Raw genomic sequence first — 6753 nt, 5'->3', positions numbered from 1 at the left:
CCTATCGGCCCTACTCTGTGAGTGACAGGGGGGAGCTCCTCAACCCCGATTGGCCCTGCTCTGTGCATGACAGGGGGCGGCGCCCCAACTCCCCAATCGGCCCTGCTCTGAGCCTGACCAGGGGCTGCACTTAGGGATTGGGCCTGCCCTCTGCCACCCGGGAGCAGGCCTAAGCCAGCAGGTCGTTATCTCCCGAGGGGTCCCAGACTGCGAGAGGGCACAGGCCAGGCTGGGGGACCCCCCCCTCCCCCGCCCCCCAAGTGCACAAATTTTTGTGCACTGGGCCTCTAGTATTATATAATTTAGGACTGGCTTTTCTGGCTTATTTAGTAGAGATAAAGAAAACATGAAAACACAAATGAGGAAGGTTCCTGATAAGTAAATGATGACCAACCAATTATCCCATTGTATTTAAATATTTAAAAATTGCATCATAATGTGAAGGTGCTGATGTCACCAAACATGCCCCCCTGGTGTGTGTTGTGAGCTGTCCAGTTGTGGAGAAAGTCCATATACTTGTGACAATCAAAATCCAGAAAACAGTCAGGTTCTTGTTATAGTAATCATTATGGTACTTAATGTTAGGACCTTAGAATGTAAGACTTAAAGCATGTAACCCTGTGTGGACTGTTATAGTAAATATTATAGTGCCTAATGTTAGATATAGGAATGCCGGAAGCCGGTCCATCCTTGCTGCTTGACACAGTCGCTGCAGGAAAGAAACATCTGCACAGCATATGTTTCAAGGGACCTGGCATATATAGCACATTGTTCTTAATATGTTTGCTCTCCTTAGCGCCATGTGTTTTAACCAAGGTCACCTCTCCGAGAAAGGTTGTTTCCCCAGGTGGGGATTTTTCCCTGAGGTTAGGGAGGGGATACAACCCCTTAACTAAGTGCCAGGCGGGTAGTTAATCACTTTAACTACAAACAATCACGCTTAAGCTACATAATCTTTACTCCCCGGAATGGAGATAAGAGACGCCCTAACCTTTGCAATAGAAATTGACAGGATTAAAATCGACTGGTATAAATACAGATGTAACAAGACAATAAACATCAGATCCTGATCAGTTCCTAACCAGAACTTGGCTGGAGATCCCGACCAGAACTTTGGCTGGAGATCCTGGCTAGAGGTCCTGACTAGGCTGCTGATCAACTGAAGGCCGTCTCCGTGTCATTCTTTCTTCGCCGACTCCGTCCACACCTTTGGGGACCCCTGGACCTGCTGGGGTTGGACCCCAACATAGGAATACTGTGTGAGACCCAAGAATGCACCCATGTAACCCCACTAGTACTGGGAAACAACCTATCTAATGGGAACACCCAAAGCCTGTACACACCCATAGATTAGCAGACCCCGGGTGGATCCACACATGGCAGCCACTGATAACACACACACCAGAGAAGACCGCGCCTACAGAGGGGGATATAACCAGACAGTCTGATCAACCCAGCAGCTCTCACAGCTCTCCTGTCGCCAGAGCCTGAGGACCTGTGTGTGCTCACATCTCGGTTCCCAGCACAAAACTGCCCAATTAACTGTAGATCGACGAAAGAGCCAGCAGCCAACGGCGCCATCTACCCCTTTGTGTGTGTCAGCGAGCATCGCCGGTGGATCCTTCCCAGCATCTGAGACCCATCAGGAACTGGTAAATAACCCCCCTGTGTGCTTGCATCTAACCTGTTTGTCTGGTAATTTCTCCTCCGGCTCGGCTCAGATCTCGGTGCTGTCTCTGTGAAAGTGTCTGACCAGAAGGTATTGGCGCAAGCCTCAAGCGGATGGTCCAGACCACCTGTGCATGTCCCACTTGGGAGCAGCACCTATATGGGAACCCCCCACCTCGACATAGGTGACGGGCCTTAAATATATAAGAAATAGAAGCTTATTTGGGACAGTTCTATAAAGAGAAAAATCCAGACAAGAAATGGACAAAGAACTGGAAATGTGAATTGATTTAATTTGTTAACTTAGCATTTTAGGAGACTACTATACGTTATACATTTAATAATAGGTGTGCCACAAGATAGTCATTGTCTCAATCTCCCTAGTCTAGTGCTTATCTACAACTGAACAGGCAAACAAACAATGACAATACATATTATTTTAGAAGAAAAAAACTTAAGTCTCATAAAAGGACTGGAGGGGAATACAGATAGTTTTTCAAGAAAGTCAAGGAATGATTTATTATAAGACTGTCTGGTGTCAATATGAATAAATTGAAATGAACAAATAGATAAAACTTCATTTTAAAATAAATGTGTTATTTCCCAAGTGTTATTCTAGTTATTTCTTCTGTCTTCCAAGAGTTCACAAAATAAATGGCTGCTGATGTTTCTGTGACATCTATCCTTTTCTTAAGAACTAGAAGCTTCTATCAATGTGCACTGCTGATTTGATTGCATTCCTTTTTCTCCCAGGAAGAGGGGAAGCTTTTTGCTGATGACATTGTGCTGTGTTATAGCAAACCTCCTTGAGAGAGTTGTTTATACTCCATTTCCTCTCCACCCATTTACTCTTGAACCCACTTGAATCATCCTTCTACAGAAACTGGTATTGTCAAGGTAACAAATAACCTGCACATTGCTAAATACAGTAGTCAGTTCCCAGTCCTCAGTGTATTTGATCAACACACTGTTGATCAATCTTTCATTTTTGAAGCATTTCTTTGACTTGGCATCTAGGACACCAAGCTCTGTTCTCCTCCCACATTACTGACAATTTCATTGCAGACTATTTTCCTGATTTATCCAGACCTCTAAAATCTGAAGTGCCCCAGGCATCAGACTTCTATGCTTTCCTATGTTCTTCTTGGTGATCTCACCAGACTATGACTTTAGCTGGTGTCTTTATGCTAATATTGCCAAAATCCCTATCCTTTATCCTTGTAGTTGATTAAATTGTCATTCTCCTCTTCTCTAGGTGAGAATTACACTTCTCCACTTTAACAATGTCAGACTTTACCAGGTGATTTGCTTTGGCCAATGAAATAGAATAGAAATTATGTTGGTCACCTCTGCAAGCTTTACGAGCCAATGCCTGATGTATCATGTGTTTTCCCTTTGCGATGAGACAGGACATGTGTTAGCAGATCTGCTCTGTCAGCCTGGGTCTCAGAAACAAAGCAACTTGGAGCAGAACCTCACCAGCTCCAAGGTGGCCATGTAGTCTGAGTGGGAAATAAAAATGTGCTCACTGTGGGCCGTGGAGGTTTGGGAGTCACCAGTTAACTGCTGCATAATGAAGTATTTTGACTGGTATGAACCCTTTTATTTCCCCATATCTCATGTACTGACTGTTCACTAAACACCTGCGTGTTAATATTTTACATGCCCCAAATAAAATCTTCATAATTTTCCTCTGAAACTTCCTCCTGCAGTCCTCTTTCTCTCACTGAATGGTGCTTCCACTCCTGTGGATCAGACCTTGACTTCTCTGTTATTTCACAGTCCCACATTAATCCATTGGCAGGTCCTGTGAACTTCAAAATATACTATAGTTCTATCTATAAGTATATGACTTCTTTTGACCATTCTTGCTCTATTACAATTGACCATCATCTCTCATTTGAACAAACTACAATAACCTCCTAACTTTGATATATATATCAAATATATATATATATTATTATTGTGCATTATTTCTTCACTCAAAAGTCTCCACTCGTTTCCCATTTCATGCAGATAAAAATGTTCTTTTAAGCATTGCCTAGAGAACCCTACTAATCTACTACCCTCACTTTGCTTCCTCCCACTTCCTTACTTTCTCATTTGACTGCAGACACATGAAAGTCTCTCACAGCCTTAGGTCTTTTCTCTGAAATGTCACTGAATTCATAGGGCTGTTCCCAATGACTATATAGAAGTCTAAACTCTGAGTCCATAGGCTGTATCCCAACTCTTCCAATTACCTTTATCGTACTGAATTTTATGTACTTAATACCATATGAGATATTACAGATGTACTTGTTTATTGTGTCCTCCCAGAAATAGAAGCTCTGTGAAAGCCAAGATTTTATCTCTTTTGTTCAAAGCTATATCTCTTGTGTCCAGATCAGAGTCTGACATATAGTATACAACCAGAAATATGCATTAATCAATGCTGTGAAGGTATATAAAGAGAGCTGCAGGTCCTGGCTGTCCCACTTACAACATTTGCAACTTTGGACAAGTAAATTACCTCTGTGCTTTTTTATTATTATTACTAGAGGCCCGATGCACGAAATTTGTGAAAGAGTAGGCCTTCCTTCCCCGGCTGCCGGCACCAGCTTCCCTCTAGCACCCGGGACCCTGGCTTCCCTCCCAGCCCCAGCTTCATCCGGAAGGTTGTCCATTCTAATTAGCATATTATGCTTTTATTATTATAGATTATTCTGAGACCAATTAGACCTATCTCATAAGGTTTGTATGAGGAATTTTTTAAATACTTCCTGAGGATAACTTTATTGATTTTGTAGAGAGGAAGGGAGAGAGAGACATCAATGTGAGAGAGAAACATGGATCAGTTGCCTCCAGTATGTGCCCCAACCAGGGATTGAACCTGCAACCTAGCTATGTGCCCTGATCTGGAATGGAACCTGTAAACATTTGGTGCATGGGATGATGCTCCACAAAACTGAGCCACCCAGCAAGGGCTGTATGAGGATTTTAAAAGAGAAAATTCAATATAGCACTGTCCGGAACATAGTAATGGAATAGCAAAAAATAGATGTATGATTTATTGAAAAATGGGAGTATATTGAGTATCAGAAATTCATAGTTTTGAATTCCTACTGAGCCACCTCAAACTGAATCACCTGGCATAAGCCTCAGTCTCTATGCCTCAATGTTCTTTTCTATAAGTTGATGATAATAGAACTTATAGAAATGAAGATAATATATGTATAATGCCCAAATTATGTCTTACACATAGTAGGCATGCAAATATTTACTGATACAAGGGCAAGAATTTATTGAGTAATTAATTTGTACCAGAAACGGAGTGCTTTGACAATCCTATAAGGTCCCTATTTTTATTGTTCCCACTTTTCCAAATATGAGAGTTAAATTATAGAGAGGCTTGGGACATTATATTAGAGGAAGTAGTGGAGCCAGAATTTGAACACAATTGGTGTTATTAAACACTAGTCTGCCCTACTCTATTTATTTATTGACTCTCTAGTTAATAAATATGAGTGTTCATCCTCATAGACTTTAAACCCTGTCTGTCAGAAAGGTGGTACATCTATTAACACAGTTGAGTAAGTGGTGATACAGTATTGAGATTAACAATTGGAGCCAATAGTAAAAGCTTCCTTGTGGCATTTTTGGAATTACTACACCATGAATAGTATTAACAGGGATAATCGAGATTAAAGAGGGAGCGATAGGAGATGTTTTCAAGAAGAAAAATAATTTGCTCGTGTGCTGACATGATAAGTAAGACTTAGAAGACTCATTTGTGAGTTGACCAATCACACTGGTACCTTGTATTAACGTTTCTAAATCTTCACCTCATCTCTCCTCCCTTTGTGGAGAGATTGCTCTCTAAGGCTCCTTTAGTTATGTGAGAAGAATAACTGTGTTTTAGGGTTGGTCCTGCTATACACCTGTCCTAGCAAAGAGGCCAGTAATGCCTCTCTGAGCAGATGTGAAACATCTGAAGAGGAGCAGTTTGTTTACAGCGAAGTCTTCCCTAACTACACAGACAAACCAGGACATCAGTTTGGTGCCACTGGCAATCTGGGCTTGCCTTGTATCGTCCCTGTCTGTTTTGAATCCTTGTTTCAAAAGAGCAACCCCGTTCCTGCAGCCCAGAGCAAGGGTGGCCTCTCTGCCACTGTGGCTTCCTAGCCTGGCTCAGACTAGGCTGCTAAATGCTCCTTTCAGTCTGTCTAAATGAGCATATTCAGTTTTAGCTGCAACCCTTACACTTCTGCCCATAAGTTTTTTTCATCATGTGTTAAGATATTAAGTAAGTGCCTTAGTCTACACCAGATCACACATTATTTTTAACGATCCTTCTCGGGAACCTTGTACTTGTTAGTATTATGTAACATGCTGAGAATTTCTTCAGAGAAACAAATTGGGTGAAATCTTGGCTTCGTGCAGTTTAAGGCAGGTTCAAGAACTGGAGTGAGCACACTGTCTCTCTCTCACACACACACACACACACACACACACACACAGACCTTCCTCCCTGTGTTTCTGTTTTATAATGTCACATAGCATGCGGCTGCCTGGTTATTTTGTCAGGAGGCACAGCTCTGGCCTGGACTCTCTCTTGCTTGGTCACCTCAGTGGCCCCACAGTGCCTACTGAAGAAAGGAGAGATACTGTGTCTTGGGAGCTGGAGACATGCTGGGAAATTTACAGGATTTATTTAATCCTCACACTCCTGCTACTCCATTTTACCAACAAGGATGGATGTTGTACCTGTGCCCACATAGCTGCTATAAGTGGGCGGGTTAGAAGCTTGGCTTTCTGTGCCCTTTGTAGCATCAATGCTATGTCCTTCTACTCCTTCATGGACTCTCCATTCCAGCCAAAGCAATTGACAATCGTGCCTATATTTTTCACATACTGAGCTTTTGCTTGTGTGATTCTCCCGCATATCCACTCCTGAACAATGCCCTTTTCCTTTTATTTCATATTCAGATCCGATAACACCAGTGAAACAGGAATTTTAGGGGGATATAGGCAGGCTTAGGGAATTTCTAGAATTGGGATTCATGGAAAAACACAGGGCTACAGATTGAGAGAAGGTATATTTCC

The 6753-nt window shown here is 42.2% G+C and overlaps 1 long non-coding RNA gene across 1 annotated transcript; it reads left to right on the top strand.

Moving 5' to 3' along the window:
• The first annotated feature begins 1548 nt into the window (after positions 1–1548).
• LOC106726197 lies at positions 1549–5435 on the top strand. Its single transcript, XR_001362219.1, has 3 exons — positions 1549–1652; positions 4671–4674; positions 5424–5435. It is a non-coding gene; the product is annotated as an uncharacterized LOC106726197 (long non-coding RNA).
• The last annotated feature ends 1318 nt before the right edge of the window (positions 5436–6753 follow it).

The sequence above is a fragment of the Myotis brandtii genome, unplaced genomic scaffold (genome assembly GCF_000412655.1).
Source record: "Myotis brandtii unplaced genomic scaffold, ASM41265v1 scaffold105, whole genome shotgun sequence".
In the NCBI taxonomy this organism is placed as follows: Eukaryota; Metazoa; Chordata; class Mammalia; order Chiroptera; family Vespertilionidae; genus Myotis; species Myotis brandtii.
Note: the sequence above shows the minus strand (reverse complement) of the source record. Positions and strands in the feature narration are given on the sequence as shown.